The sequence below is a fragment of the Vanessa cardui genome, chromosome 12, assembly GCF_905220365.1.
Source record: "Vanessa cardui chromosome 12, ilVanCard2.1, whole genome shotgun sequence".
Classification (NCBI taxonomy): Eukaryota; Metazoa; Arthropoda; class Insecta; order Lepidoptera; family Nymphalidae; genus Vanessa; species Vanessa cardui.
In genome coordinates, this window is record NC_061134.1 from 33,737 (window position 1) to 51,317 (window position 17,581).

General features: G+C 37.4%; 1 protein-coding gene across 3 annotated transcripts in view; it reads right to left on the reverse strand.

The window, feature by feature from the left end:
• The window catches only part of LOC124534344 (calcitonin gene-related peptide type 1 receptor), a 135,569-nt gene that overhangs the window by 11,175 nt on the left and 106,813 nt on the right, over positions 1–17,581 (reverse strand). The window contains exon 1 of one of the 3 annotated variants that reach the window (XM_047110123.1): positions 434–562. The exons of the other annotated variants lie outside the window; for them this stretch is intronic. The gene's annotated coding sequence lies outside the window, so the exon portion shown is untranslated. Of the gene's footprint in view, positions 1–433; positions 563–17,581 lie in introns of those variants that run through there. 3 annotated transcript variants of the gene reach the window in all.

A 17,581-nucleotide genomic window follows, 5' to 3' on the forward strand; every position in this document is an offset into this window, starting at 1 on the left:
ATATGTCATTTACTACAAATTATAAAGATACATAAATCACACCAATGTTTCTGATTAACTCGCATAGTAAACATTTACACACAAATCGTGTTCAGTATTTCCTGCACAAGGATTACATATATCTGTCATTTGATAACATCACGTCTCGGCCGAAAAATTATCCGAAATACACAATTTTATTTGTTTGAAATTACAGAGAACATTTACGGAAAATAAAAACATTCATTAATTCTATGAAAAATATGATGTTTTAAAACTAAATTATTTCATATTTGAATTTGATTAAGGATAATCACACTGCAGGTAAGTATGAATAAATGAATAAACCTTTTTTTAATCTTGTAAAGGTAAATCGATTGCATTTTATGATTCTAACACTTTTTTGTAAAGTTTAGTTCCTAGAGAAACTTAGCTAATCATGAACATTACAAACCTTTCTTTTTCACAAACTTCCGAGTAAGGATGTCGTTATGTGGTCAATAAGGAACGCGTTAACTATCACCTTTCGAAGCCGTCACTTACGAAGCGCGCGTGACGCGACACTCGCGAGTCGCGACAGTCCCACTACGAGCGCCGCCCGCCTCGCCCGCCGCCGTCCTCGCGCCAACTGACGGCCCGCGAGTAACGCCGCCGCTCCGCCTCGGCGGCAAGATGTGATAAAATCAAAGATGATTTTTAATTAAATATGTGTGTATGTATACAGAGCTACTCGTTACAAACATTTATTACATTTTTTAACATTAAAGATACATAGACCTGTAATTAATGTACGACTAGATACTTTTTGCTGAGATAATAATGACATGTAGGATAAATATCAATGGGATGAGCCGTCAGTATTTTCTGAGAAACTAAAAAGTGACACCATTCTTTGGGGAAGGCTTGGAGCTGGAAGCTTTGGTATGGAAAGTTATTATTGAATAAACAGCAACTCTGTGATAAATGTACGTATTAACTTGTAACTTAATTAATATTAAAAATACACTCCTTTTAATGTTTAAATTCCGTAAGATTGAGATTAATTGTAGTCCATTTTGCTTTTTGAGCAGAGATGCGAGCGGGTTCAAACCCAGGCAAGCTCCACGAGATGAATTATAAACACAAATTAAGCACATATATGTATATGTACTCGGCGGTGAAGGAAAACATCGCGAGGAAACCTGCATGTGTCTAATTTCATCGAAATTCTGCCACATGTGCATTCCACCAACCCGTATTGGAACAGCTTGGTGGAATATGTTCCAAGCCCTCTCTTTAATGGAAGAGGAGGCCTTAGCCCAGCAGTGGATAATTTTCAGGCTAACAGCCTACTGCACCACTTTAAAACATTGTGGACTTTCACACGGCGGAGTGTGTCCGCCCCTGAATTACGCAGGCTCGCATCGGAGCTGTCGTCGCCTCCGACCCTGTCTACTTCTTCTCCCACTGATAGTAATAGATCCACAATATTTAAATCGTTTTTCCAATTATATTGTATGAGAGCTGGAAGCGAGGCGACAAGTGGTTTTTCGATTCATTAAAATCGGTTCGGAATTTAAATTCTACCGAGAAGAGCCGGTAAGAAATACAGTAGTTACTTTTCACAACATTTAAAAATACAAAGTCATATTAGTTAGATACGATTATATATGTATGTAGTACCTATACATTCAGACAGGAATGTCAACAAGTTTCACTTCACGCTTTTTTATCACTTGTATACAATATATTGTATTGAATAATAGGTATGCTTCTACCGCGGAGTCTAAAACTTGGCGCTTAAAGTTTATCGTTACTTCTTGTGTACATAGAATGATTATCAAAGATTTTATCAGAGTGGTCAATGTTCCTATGAATATATATAAAATTGTTGTAAATATATGACTCAACACTGAGTACTTACTACTTTACGAAAAACATCCCGAATGCTCTCTAGCTCCAAGATTATAAATAGACCAGCCAGTTCTCTTTTGTAAAATAAAAACAATTTCAATATCTGTAGTGTTACCCCTACCTTGTTACCCTTAAGTAATATTACTTAAGGATAACGAGTATTAGTAATAATATTAGTAGTAATATTACGAAAATTACCACAAAATACTAAACTAGTATCAGTTAGTCGTCTAACTTTTCTGACCGCGTATTCGGCGGAGCTGAGTCTTCCTGTCAGAACCGATAAATAAGGCCTCAACTGAATTCCAGAATCTAATTCTATTTCTAAAAACACCGTAGTATCGGGTACTTCAAAACGGCCACCGTTTAAAGATATATTATAATTTTGCTTTTAACATTGGGTAGGGTAAAACCTACACATTTTGTTTTTTGAGCATTCAAAACTAAATTACTTATCTTATCTGTGATACCGCAGCGTTCACATCGTCTCATTTTTGCCTATCGACTTTAAGAATCGGCAAGCGACACTTTATCACATATACCTTTAACATAGAAACGAAGATCTTTTCTATACACTACAAATAGAAAGGAATACTAAATTCATTGAACACACATTTTTGTAGTTCTTCAAAACTTATCTTAATGCATAGAGATTTCTGACAAGATCATTTCAACCCGGCATCCATCGCCCAACCTGACACGTGTTTGTATTGCTATAGATATACTTTGCACTGTTGATCGCACTTAAAAACCGAATTATGATTAGTCCACGGTAATGAGTGAAATCAACATCTGGTTCAAGTCATCCGCTCCGTTGCGGTATCGTATCTGCCACATTATTTTCCAGAACTAATTCACTATATTCGATGTCAAAACAAAACCGTACACCGACACATTACTTAAATTTATTATGTTAATAAATAAAACCCTGGGCTGGTGTAAAAGAAGTTTCCCAGACATAAAATTTGGTAATTAGGTATCGGTGGGAGTGGCGCCCGAGCCGGTCGGTGTCGGTTATAAGCCAGAACAATTCTTTGAGCATAATTTTGAATTACGGCTAGATCATATTTTGATGTTGTCCAAATATTTACTTTAAAGATTCGGGAATATTGGCTGATTGGTTCCGCGAGATATTCGCGCACGCGCATTCGTTTGACCCTTTTATTTATAATCTTAAAAGTAGTATACCTGCTTAAAAATATAATCAACATATTTATTGTTTACTTCCTTTAGAGAAAATTGGCGCATGAAGTAAAGGCAATGGATTATTACGATTGTTTTCTAAGTAATTTACTATGTGCTAAATTACAAATTGCAATCCAGTTTAAATGTTTGTAATATTCTAAGAGCAGCGTAGACGGAATAGGGTCGACTAATTAATTGAAATTGCTTTAATATTGTAGCACTCTTACTATATTATCGATTTCTTAGCCCAGGAAACATTTAATTGAAGAAATGTTTTTATGATAAAACTTCTATACACATTTAATGAAATTACTGCGTAAATATACACAATGCAATGTAGGAATCAGCACGATTTTTAAGTTTACCACCTCGCACAAATACTGTAGAACCAGATTCCACCAGCGGTTTTTGCGAACCGATTCGACTGGAGAATCTTCAAGAAAAGAAAAGTGACCACATTTCATAAAGGCCGGCAACGCATCTGCAAGCCCCCGTGATACAGATGTCCAAGGGCGATCCTGCTCGTTTGCAACCTGGACTAAAAGAACAAGAGTTTTGAAAACTTTTAATGCAATATACTGATAATTTAGTCATCAATAGGCTTATTTTAAAAAGATATTAAAATATACATATTTTGTTTATCAACATCATACGAAATGTATTGTTTGAGGTAGGTAAGAGTATGTTTTCAGTTCGTGGGGAAATAAAGAGCTGTATTTATTTGGCTTCGTCGGACGAGTCGCTCCGGTAACGGGCGCTGCGGTCGGGCGGACGCGGCGGAGAGAAATCCTCACCGAAGCGAATTGGGCACGAAAATAATTAAAGTTAAGCAGACGTGAGATTAACGGCCACAGCACGAAACACTTCGCTCGCAAGAAATGTATACTTGGGAACTCGTGTCGTATGCGAGGGGTACGCGATTAAAGGGCGCGGAAAAACTTTTCGGAATATCAGAGTTAGTCCCGAAAGAAAGAGACTATTAATTTTACCTCTTTTCTCGATTTTATTGAATAATTATCTTGAGGGGTACCGTGTTCATTTAATCAATCAATCTCCGTCGTATCTTCTCCATCGCTCGTGACAATGGCGAAATAATCTCGGCGCAAATAAAAGACAAAATTGAAAAAAAGGGTGTTGTTATTTGTCAGATGTCGTGTGTATATGACTCGGTATATTTATCGTAATGTATTTGTTTTTAATGGAGGATCGTTTAGGATTATATATAACAGTTAAACATATAATTCGGAAAAGTTAAGAATAGAATTAATATTATGAGTGTGCAAGCGTTTATTAATAAGAGAGGAATTAATTTTGTACTTGATATTCTGAAATCTGAACTTTAGCGAACAATCCAGGAGCTTCGGTAACAGCTTCAAGCCGGACTGAAACTATTTTCCATTCTGCTTCGAACATAACGTAATGCATACCAAAGTGATACGTGATCGCCCGTCACACGCGTCTCTGCGCTCTGCTGAAACTACTGCCCGCATCGTATTGTATATAATAAGTTTGAAAAAAATAAAATTAGATTAGTTTTTTTTTAAATTACTTAATTTTCAATAAATTCACTCAAATTTAAATTGATGTTAGCAAATCGTGTATTCGTATCCAAGCTGTGACGTTCAAGCCAGGCGAGAGAGTTCATCCCTCATTAGATCGCTTGTTTCGTCGATCGTTTAACGACAGAGTCGGGTACGGCTCCGGCTGCTGAATTTCACCTTCGGACATCTCGTCGTAATTCGAAGTTTCACCCGCACCACCTCGATGTCCGAAAATCCACAACAGCGCGATTTCTAAGACATTTTCTGCCTCGCACAACCACTTTGCGGAACCAGCTTTCGCCAGGGGTTTTTCCGAACCGATACGACATTTTAACCTTAAAGAAAAGAGCCTACTCTTTCCTCAAAGGCCGGCAACGCACCTGCAAGCCCCCTGGTGTTGCAGATGTCCATGGGCGGTGGTAGTCACTTTCCATCAAGTGAGCCTCCTGCTCGTTTGCCACCTATGTCATAAAAGAAAACAACATATAACCATATTAATGCCGCTAAGACACTTCAAAGAAATCGTATGATAAAATATGAGACGGAGGCTATTTTGTAAGTAAAAAAGAAATTAATTTTAGGCATGATTCCTGAAATGTTTGCTTTGGACAATTATCTTTAGCGCATCATAACGATATTTGTGTGAGTGATTTAAAATGTATTTGATAATAATAGACTATTCTTAGGAATTATAGTTAATTGAATTCTGCAAAACAAAGGCTCAGCGCACACACGCGCTGGCGAACCTGTTGCGCATAGCGATGAATTTTGTGTTCGAAAGATAACCAACGTTTGGGGATCCATGTTTCATGAACATTTCAACATCATTAGCAAAATGTACAAACATATTAAAGTTCTCTCGAATGTGAGTCACCCTGTACCCTCGAATACCATTAGCTACTGTAACTCGAAGCTCGCTGACGAAGTATTTCGGGACCACAAAACTCCTCTATATGAATAGCGATTGCGGACGAACCGGTCCGCGGCAGCAGTCACAAGTGTGTCAATTCGGCGCCCTAGAGGGACGTTCTTTAATATATTCAATAATTTAACTACTTCTCTGATCTAGTGATTGCTTAATAATAGCCTGCTCATCCCGAAGACTTGCGCTCTGTCAAGTAACAGCAGACTAGTGCCTCGAAAACACGTAAAGCCAGCGTCTCGCTGTATTTAGTCGCGATGGATATTATTATGTGAGTGAGGATTGACTCGCTCTCTATTGGGAGCATACCTGTGCTTGTGCACACGCTTGTGTGTTACATCTGTGTGGTCGGCTAGAGGAGATTGAGAGACGATGATAAGAAAATTAATTATTAAATAATATTTTTAAATGGCATTTTGCAATTAAATTATCTGTGATTAAAAACAAATTAGTCAGAGTTAGTCAGAACTGTTGAATCAGATTAAAATTGGGGCTTTCTATATTATAATACGTGGTTTTCCTACACGATACACGATCTATTACATCAACTGTTATCGGCCCAAGCAGACCTCACCTGGCTGCGGTCGCGTCGACGCGTTTCTCGGTCACGAACAATATGTAGTACACAGTCAGACGAAGCGTGGGGCTTTGATGAAATCTTTGTTGTTGTTTTGTTGTCTGCATTGTCATCTCAAAATTCGCAAGTGGATATTTTTATACGATTAACGCCGTTAACATGACGTCACAAGACTTAGGTGTGGATGTTACGCAGTTTGTCACCGAGTGCTGTCCGCCGGCGTCTAAAGCGAAGCCACGCCATAGAAACTATTTCAATAAGCGACATCAACTAACACAACAACTAGTTTAAGTATTCCACTTCACTATACTATATACGAATACATAATGTGCATGCGTCGTACCACACTATTAGACACCAGTACCAATAGGTACTTTATCGTTTTACGTACGTAAACTTAAGAGTAGTTCTTGATTCTCGGAAGTTTGCAGTCGTTACGCACAGGTTGCATTTCATGCCTGAATAAAATTGGAGTGATATTGTAGACAGTCATAAAACATTTTGGGTGTGTTCTGTCGTTGAAAACTACGGCGGGCATCGCCGAAACAGAATCCTCTTCATTATTACTGAAAGCTTCGTTCACTTTTGGAGAAATATCTATAGAACACTATGTCACAAAAATAAAAACCTGATATCCTGATAACATGATATCCCGTGACATTGCACGTTACTCCGTAATGTCTACGGCGGACATTTTTAAAAAGTCGTCAATCGTGAATAAGCATAAATTTCATAGATATTAAAAAAAACATTGCTTTCTAGAAAAATGGGAGTCATCGTCGCCCGTATTATATTGTACCTGCTCGTCTCAAAATTGAGAAGTCACATTTCTCGTACGGGTCATATCACAGCCGCTCACGTACTTCAATCCGGAACACCGCTATAACTATACTCGGGTCGCTAAATATGTGGTCGGCGGCTATTATCGGAATTTCACAAAACCATGCAATTTATAAGCTACATTTCGTTCAAAAATGACTTGAGATTGGTTGCTTCTATGTTTTGTCATCGAAGGCAGTTTAAAGGAATTACGGCATGACGTTCAGAAGTCCAAGAAAGAGAGAAAATATGTTTAATAAACAAAATAATTATAATTTTTTATCTCATAAAGAGTTTAGGACAATACTTTTCTGATATCATTTGAACTATATCTGATGATAATCTGCGAGGTGTGTCTAATCAACTTGCAATAGCGCCTCCGGAGTAGCGCGCCGCAATAGGAGAGAGCCCATCGTCGAACATTTACGGGCTGTTATTTTTACACTGTTTACACGGGCTGCTTACCACTGGAGCACAACGCCCCGAGGAAGTTTTGCTCAGCGACAGAACATCCGACGTGTGGGCGGAAAACAGATTCGATGAGTTATCACCGTTAACACGTAAGAGTGCGCAGATTTATAGTCTTCCGCTGGAGTCAGTCTTAATTAGCGCGCACACAATGTGTTACGACTTACGAGTGCGTCTGGAACAGCATTGTTTGTCGGAGCTTCTTGGGGAAGTGACGACAGTTAATCACTGCCGAATTAGCCGGCGATGACTTCATTACCACATGGCGAGTGGCGACTTGTTACAACAGCTGATCGCAATATTTTATACACAGGTTATAAATCGTTCCTCGAGTCACTGCTAGCAGCCCGTTGCTGCGGTCGGGTTCATTAACGTGAGTCATCTATAACTATATTGTAAATATTTTGCGAGAGTGTATGTTTGGAGATGTTTTTTAAATAAAACGGTTCTATTGAGAAGGATTTTTCGCTAGACTGCTTAAAATCCCCGTCTCAGAAATTTTGTGAATTTGTACAAACAATTCTATACCTACTCTAAATGAGCTTGATACGTGACATTTACTACATTAATTATATAATTAATAGCTTAATAAGGACTCTCGTCAAACAGCACATCACTGTAAGTTAGGTTTCATTATTATTTTCACAAGTAGGTGTTACGAAATAGCTCGGCATAGTTACGGGTTACCGAGAGCTTGGGATTTTACTCTCGATGTGTATGAAACAAGCGGCGGTTATCTAATTACGACGCAGGTGTGACCGCGGCCACGCTGGCGCTGCACACACACACACGCACACACACACACACACACATGTAATACTTGAGATAACATAATATTTTTAAGCAAAGCCTAGTTCTCTGTTTCGTCTGTTGCGAGTGTACGTTTTGTGGTAGTTCGGTTAGGTTGCATTGTAATCACAAACATTTAAGTGTTGTTTTATGACCAAATTTATATTCATTAAAATTTAACACATCATTCCAGTTACTAATTCTAATAAGAATTCTTTGATGTATTTATTCAAACCTACACAATATGTTTATTTCAATGTGCAGAACATTATTTCGAATTTGATATCCTCCTAACAGGGAGCGGTAAGATACTTTCGCACTCCTTTAGTGCGTCAGCTGCTCGGCGGTTAATTAGGTTTATAAGTGGCTACATTTTGCATCTCTAAACTCCGCAGGGCGTGTTACGAGTAACGGCGCGGGTCTACTGTCGCTGGGAGCTGACGGATTATATCTGAGCTTGACTGTTAAAAAATATTCTCTGATTATTGTTTGCTCAGAGGATACGAACTTTGAGAATATCTTTGAGTCTTATAATATTCCAATAAATCTTAAATATGTCCCTAGAAATTTTTTTATTTTTTATTTAATACTTTATTGCACACACAGTGAAAGGACATACAAATAAAGAGAACAATTACAACAAAGAAAAGAAAATAAGAGCGTGCAAAGGCGGTCTTATTGCTAAAGCAATCTCTAAAATTGTGAAGTTTTCATAGACATCATTAATAGAAGGAATGAATACTGTATTGTTAGTACAGTTACACATATGAGCATGATTAGCAATAATTGCCAAATATACACGCCGTAAAAACAAAATCCGAAACCGAAATATTGTTACAATAGTTGAAAATTAGAAAAATCATTAGGCGCTCCTAACGCACTAACGGGTAGCTACCAACGAATTATGGAGAACAGTCGGGACGGAACGCTCACCTCCGGCGACTCAAACAATACAACACTGCTGTACGAGTTGTCGACGGCAAAATATAATCCCGCTGAGTTTCTCTCGCCGGGCTGAGGTGTTTCTTTCCGATCGAAATGTAATGAAATGTTTTCAATATAATAGACTTTGAATTTTAACGGAATTAATATTTAGTTGAATAGGTAAACCCCAGTCTGCGAAATATCTCATCTTATTTTATAAATATTTTATAATACGAAATAAAAAATTATTCCTAAATATTCTTTTCTATTTATAAAAAAAAAACAATTTATATTTTTAATATACTGTATATAGTATATTCTTTATATTGAATAACAAATTACAAGAAGATAATTTCATCCAGGAACTGTATATAATTATATAATATATAAGTGAATAACTCATAGATTCTCATCACAATCAAATCAATGGTTTACGAATGCACGAGGGACACGCCTGCAACCATTCATTTTATATTTAAGGGGGAATAATTAATGTCTAATCCGTTGGAATCGGAATAGAGTATCTGAATATTCCGTCAAACAGCGGACGCGTGTCAGTCAGACATCGAGTGTCAGCGTTAGTGTCGCGGCCGACGATGTGTCGAAGTGAAATATTAGATTCGAATATTTAAACTGAGTTAGAGTTAGTTCGCCTGCAGCTGCAGATTGACTTAAATGGAATCTGTTCGTACGTGACGTTGACTGACTTCATTGATGAAACAAATGTGGCACTCGATGCTTGCTCTTTAGGTAATAATTAAATCTCAACGCGTGTTGCAATAAAAAATCAAAAAAAAAAGCCGAATGATCCCCAGTGTTAGACGATGATTGAGCCGCAGTGTAAGACGATGGGCCTAAGTGAACTAATTTCTTGCTGGGCACACCGAGCTTTTGTCATGGCACTTTGGCTTAACATTCAAAAATTAGTGAGAAATGTTAGATAAATCGTTACCTAAATAGAAATCGCTTAAAATTCGATTGTGAGATTCGAGCCACTTGGAAATGTCTAACAGGTCACGTAAGAGCTAATTGAAATTACAACAATTAAAAATCTTAATGTTACAAAAGGATTAAAACGAATGTAAGGCTACCGTTGGTTCGGAATGTATTTTCTACGGAGAGGAACCCACACAGATCTAGAAGTTGTGTGTTTTTCGAACGAATAACAGATTGAACAGGAACGAGTACAGCATAGTTGACTAATATGCAGATTTAATATAACATAAGTACAAATATGTTTAGAAATGAATGATGTAGTCATTACTAATGTGTATTTTCAAAGTAAAACTATTGAATACTTTACTGTTTAATTGTATTCTTTTAATTTTATATTTCTTCACAAAATAAAATCGAGCTGTAAGTGTGACGCAACGTTTGACGAGAGATCGGTTTTCCATTAAGTATGTGGGGAACACACGCGCAACGAATAGACGGAAAATCAATATTTCATTAGAGAAAGGGACGTCCTGACAATGTTAATTACCGAGCACATTGCGGAGCCGATACCGGCAGCGGTTCCCAATCTAGTGAGCGGTGAAAGCCGATTATGTAAACTTCATTGAAAATCAAATTTGAAATGCGACGTCGGCGCCCGCGGGCGTATACTTTACTCAACGCAAACAGTTCATTTCGACTGTAGCTCCGACTCTAAGAATAACGCTAAATAAATGTAACATAGCTAATTAGTTTCTCGAGCAGATGCATACGAGTGAACGTATATCCCGACGGCTGACGTTGCGTCTTGTACGCGATACCATTTGCTTTATATCACGACACACTAACCATTTCTTATCATTTACTTCTTAAGAAAAATAATTACTTATTTACGAAGCGATTTTAAGCAATAAAAATTGATCCAATTATGTACCTTAAATTCATTATGATATAATATAGATCAATATAATAAATTACAGCATGTACTGTAAATATTTTCGAAAATATTACAGAAAAATGCAGGAAGTAGTTGTTTGTTTTGTCTAATGATGAAAAGCTGTGAACGTTGTAAATTTAATTTAGTATCGACACCCGTGAGAAGCCAGGGGGACCGCTCGTATCTCTGAACATGAATTTTGAAGCATTAAAATTACAACCCTGAGCGCGGTCACTTGGCTAAAAATATATAAAAAGAGTATATAAATACACTCTTAACAGTTTGGCTTGTATGTATGTTACAGTTAAATAAGATAATATTGATAAAATTTAACTTGATCTTTGAAATTCTTCAATATAATTCAATAATTTCGACGTCGTATCCGGGCTCGATCACCTCGTTCGCAAAATAAGATTAAAAGTAATTGGTATTACAAGTAGTCTACGCGCCTTCCTCTTAGCTTCGCCAAATATTATTCTTTTGCGTATTTTTAGGTTTTTCTCAATTCATAATATATTTTAAACATTAATTGGTAAAGTTTACTTTTATTATAAATTTTATCAATTTTATGTCGAGAGGAATGTACACGACACGCGACACCGCGGTTCGACCGACGGTAGCCGGTAGCCGGTCGCAGGTCGCCGGTCGCCGGTCGCCGGTCGCCGGTCGTAATGAACTCATTTCCGATGACGGAGTAATATGCGGAGACGGCCGACCGATGAGGTTCGATTACAGCGTCCGTTCATTATCACCCGACACGGACTTAGCGCCAGAGAGATTACAGCGACTCTATGCAGAATGTACAGGTATGAAAACATTTGCAATCTCAAGCTCGAGACTAACGTTGCGTTACAACATAATCTATACATATATCTATTACTTAACTAACCTTATGGAAAACCAATATCATATACCTATAACATATAACTATTAAGCTTACTCGGTAGTAGAAGAAACAATGCGCACTTTATGGAGCATGAGATTGTAACTACGCCAACCTTGTATCTCCGTATAGCTGGGAATCTAATGTCAGAAAAACTTTCCATCAAACCTGGGACTGATGCTGTATACGTTTTGGCGCACCGTGCGGTGAAGCAAAGCGAGATGAAAATTTCGTATAATTATTTATAAATATTCTTTCAGAAATCCAACAGCACTATCTGTAATTCTATCAAAAAGTGCCGCAGTCGATGCAGTGTTGTCCACAAAGACAGTGAATAAGGATTTGTTTTCTCGGTGCGAGCAATTAGTTCGTTGACGCGACGAACTCGACTAATTCACTTACTCCGCGAGTTGAGTTATCGTCCCCCAAGCGAGTTACATCTGCGCTCACTTAAACGGATTGCTTATAAATATCCACTTATATCAGCTCGTTTAATAACAAAACTGAGATCATCTCACTAGGTGTAGTATGGATTCCACCCCCTCTGATAACTTTCATTTAATTGAAAAGTAGCTTATAGAGAACAATGAGATATATCCCGAAAGTCATACATGTGGCAGCAGCGCTCTTAAGTAGGTGATGTTGTTGTTATGTCTGATTTGTCAAATGTATGTGACTTATTGTTATAAACATTACTATGAAGTAAACAAATGATTAAGAACGTTAAATATTTACTTATTTTCTTTAAAAGTTAAACGTATCCAGATTGGTATAATCTCAGCTCGCGCAGGCGGCGCCCGGAGCCGCTGACGCTGAGCCAACTCTCTCCAAAGAAAGCCGAGATTATGTCGTTAGTGGTTTTGTAATCAATTATATATTAATAATTTCTAACGCCGTCAGTGCGCTGTCGTCATAGAAACTAAAATATTTTACCCTTGAGGTTTTAATGTTACCGATTCAGTTACAGGAATATGTGGAAAACCAAAAATAGTAATTGATAAAAAGTGTGTGTGTGTGTTATATGACGTTTGTAGGCGGTCGGGCAACTGGCCAACTGATGGTATGTGGTCACCACCGCTCATACCATACCTCATATCGCTACTGAGTCTCCAGCACTGGGAACGAAAATGTTATGTCCGTTTAGTCTGTCGCTACACTGACTCGCTCACCCTTCAAACCGGAACACGGCGATACAAGGTATTGCTGTTTGACGGAAGAATATACAGGGTTATTGGTAACTCGACGTATATCCGTTCGGAGGTGATAGGGGTGACTATTTGCAATAATTTTAACCCCCATATGCATAATCCAAAAGTGACCCATTTTTGAGTTATCACGTTTTTTAGCTTTTTTCAAAATTTGTCAAAAATGCAACTTCAAAAATTTATTTAAATAAAAGTTTCAATTAAAATCAATTTTTTTAACCCTGTATAATAAGTAGGTGACATCCACCCTACCTAAATGTGTGAGCTTGTGTGTATTGTAAGTAATTTTCAGTAGAAACTACACCCTAAGCTGGATGATAAAAACTTTTGGTAATAATTTAAATGACATTACGTTTTCATGCCAATTACTATTAATTGCTTTTATGGGCCCGTGGACTGTAGACGCTGTATAACCACTAAGTAAAACCACTGTAAGACATTTGTAGTATTTCAACATATGTGCACAATGTATAGGAGGTTGAAGAGAATATGGAATATTAATAAGGAAAATATTGAATCCAAACGACTTATGTATTCAATACAGGCATGGTATTATCAACGACGTAGTTGTACATATATTTAACTTTTTAAATTTTATATTTAAAGCAAAACAACATATATTAGGAAACAGCACCGTGAACAATTTTAGATAAATTAGCCGCGATAAGCCGATGGAGGATGTTGACGAAATTTCCTCAAATTGATATTATTGATGAACAAAACAGACGAATTTATTTTCATGAGCCGGACGCGATAACAGATATTCTGTTTTCATAAACTCTACGTTTTGATAACGAAACAGCCGCCGCGCTGATGCGGAGTGATGTGCGCGCGGGCTGTGAATTATTACTTGCGTTAGATAATTTTGTTTTTGATAGATTTTGTAGACCAATATTTAATTCAAACCTTTACGACAGAGGCTCTGAAAAACCTTCACAAAATATGTTTGTTCAATAGATGAAATTGATGATCGTTCAATAATTTTAGCACTTAATAACAATTAATTCATAGATCAGTCGACTCAATAAGTCATTAAGGTTCATGTTGAACGAAATCGGTTTTATAAATTAGTTTGTCCATCGACTCCTCGTTGAAAAATTGACGAGTTACAAGTGAGGCCTGTGATTGTCGATAGTCGATAGCTCAATAAACAGTAACACGTACCTTTTCTAAAATTATACATCCGATATTGTGATAACTCAGTGAGTACTACTAGTTCAACTGCTGCTTACAAACAGAATAAAATATACTGACGTGTTCTGTATTCGCGATACATGAATAAACCTGATTCTTACATAAATTCAGAAGTGATACAAGTTCGTGACATTTGCTTGTGAAATGTATTTGAGTAAAAGCTTTAGATCCGTCACACACGAGACACACGAGTGTGTGCGTTCGAGGCGTGTATTATGATTTCGTTATTTTCCGTCGAAACTTATACGCTCTGCCAGTGAAAGGACAAGTATTCAAAGCGAATCATTTTATGAAAATGTTGGATTGTCTACGAGATTTATGATTTCATTTACGTGTTAGATACCAGCAACCCGGGCTTACACTGACTTCTCAAGTACAATTGTATTGATATTCAGACCAATTTACGGAGTCCTGATGACAGACCTCATTCGTAACGCTTAAGCGAGGGCCTCCTTGGCCGTGTCCGAGGAAACAGTTCCGGAGTACTGGAGCGATTTCAGCGCACAGTAGGAATAATAGCTATTTGCATAGTTTAGCGGCAGACGTGGCAACTTCCAGCGGCAACTTAATTTAAGTTTTCGACGACGTCGGCGTCGCGTCGTAACTTTACAGCGTAATATTTCATTCAGTGTACGTCCACTATTCATAACATCAAAGTTATTAATATTAACAATACACATGTATAATGTAGCAATAGTCACGTGTATATAATAAAAAAGGATAATACATGAGATAGAGACGTTTTCCTTCTCTGCAAAAGAATATTTTTTCTCTATTGGCTCAGCGACAATTTTCACAGATATATTTAACGAGACGTATTTTACAAGCAGAGTGTAGCAATCACTGAATCAATAAATCTATTGAAGCCTGTAGTGAAATTTTGCATATTGTGATATTTTGCTTTACTTTGTGTAGCAATTTACACTAATTTTAACAAATTAGAAGCCATGATCATATTGTCGAGTAAATGGAATTTATTTATAACGTATTATTTCTTTAAATTAAAACCTCAATCACTTTAAACTCAGTTCCAGTGGCGACACAACATTGACTGCAGATTATTTTCCGGAACTTGGTAAGTGTGACAGAGTGCACTTTCTTAAGGTCACAAGCGGTTGAGAAAAAAAAGATCCCAAAAGGTAAAGAAGTAAAAGATGAAACACGATATTTAAACAATAACCGTTTTTGTTAGAGATAATATTAATCATTGGCAATCCTTCCAGATAATATTGCTGTTAGGATGTTGATAATGTTGCCGCGCTTCAGTTGCATCGCTCCGGTGGTCACGGACTCTCGTCATGATCACTATTACGACATAATGAGGGCCATCGAAAGATGCTTTATTCGAGTAGGTACTTATTAGCACTTTCACAAGATTAATTGGAATGTAGACTATCCACCGATTTCAACCGACTAAGAATCTTATAATTTACTATTTTCAACCAATTATAGTAATCATATTTGTTACTTGGTGAAACTAAATACGACAATACCTAAGACAAGTATAGGATATACTTTATGGCGAAACTTGGATTAGCGATACTAGTAGTAAATAATTTGTACACATAAAAGTCATTTCAGAACATGCCCAAGCGGTGTGTAGATGAGATATACGCATGGACCATTGCAATAAATACCACGATGATAATATATATATATAATTAAATTTAAGTTTCAAACATGAGTAACGTTCGTTTCACTTTGGCCTATTTCTATTTTGTGATGTTATACAATGTGGGCTTTGGACAAATACCTAAAGCACAACATTTTGAATATCTTAATGGCCAGTCGGCGTTTCGTGGATCGCGAGCCATTATTAATGAATCTTTTTCCAACAAAGGATAAAGCTTGGGATTTTTTTGGATACAAAGATCACTGATCTCAATGAGGGCTTGATGAATAATTGAAAATTTCCGAAGCCTCCACATCCATCGTTATTATAATTTTATCTGTTTGCGTATTGAAACGACGTGTCTTATTTTTAGAAAAAATACGATCAGTACTCGTAACGCAAATGTAAATTTAGCTATACAGAGATTGTTAATAATAACAACTTACTAAGCACTTGATTGCGACCATTTTATTGATGTTTTATATTTGTAAATGTAAAATTATTAAAGCTTTAATAGTAATAGTACGTAATACTTAAATTAATTTGTTATGTGCACGGAATCCTCGCGGCGCTCACAATACGTGTAACACGAAGGATGTCCTGGAGGATATTTTACTACATATTTATATTCTGAATTCATAACAAAAATATTATTAGCAGCGATATATTCGCTAACAAGTTAATATAACAAGCGAATCCTTTACAAACACAGGATTCGATTACCCGCGCCCCTCTCCCGGCTCTTCTCGCTGTCGCTTCCTCGCAGGCTCGGAGCCGGAAAGGACGCATAATAGGTTTCTGTTTTCAATAAAAACAAATTACGCAAATCAGATCCCGATGACAAATAGACCACTAAGAGAACAGTGACTTATCCGATGGACAGTTTTGATGTTCAGATGTGTTTATTACGACCCAGCGGAGAATAAAATTAGCGTTTAACAAGTTTTTAATCCACAATAAGGGTGGTATAAGGTTCCATGTCATATAGTTTGCACGTTTAACAAAATAGATTAAATAGAGAAGTGGGACTGACTGAGAAAAGTCGCTGTACTTTTATATTGACGATTGTTGACTCAGCTAGCGCAGGTCTCGCCTTTGGATACACCGCCGGTACCGACTACGTATACTTCGAGAACTTCTTTCGTTTCGTACGTTGTCACTAAAACACATTCAGCTACGAACATGCCGTGCTACATAGCTGCCTCTGCTGTCTAAAAGATATTAAGGGACATGGCTAAAATAAAATTAATACGTTGCATTAATACATTCCTTTGAGTTTCCTGTTCTGTGATTCTCAGCCGTAGTCCGGGCTTGGCATCGTTACAGTTCTTTATCGCGGCGATCTCATTAGGCCCAGTGGTTCGGCACCTGATCTCCCTTCAGCCGTGCCGAAGTACACACTTATCGTATTATCAGTGTGAGGGGGGTGGAAGTGCATCTGTGTTGACGCAAGCACTTGGAGATTGGCCGGCAGACTGAAATTTAGTAATTTGGACAGATCCCCCAAATTTTCAAATGGATTTTCATTGCCGATAGATCGCCCGATCTAATTGCAATCGCTCTACGTGTTACCGTCTGGGAAGATATTTTATAGCCAAGCATCACTGAGTGACTGAAAATGAAAAGACAAGTCGCGTCAAGCAATAATAAGTTTTATCATTAGTCAACCACAATCATTGCCGATATTATATTTGAGTGAATTAATCGAAAACACGGCTAG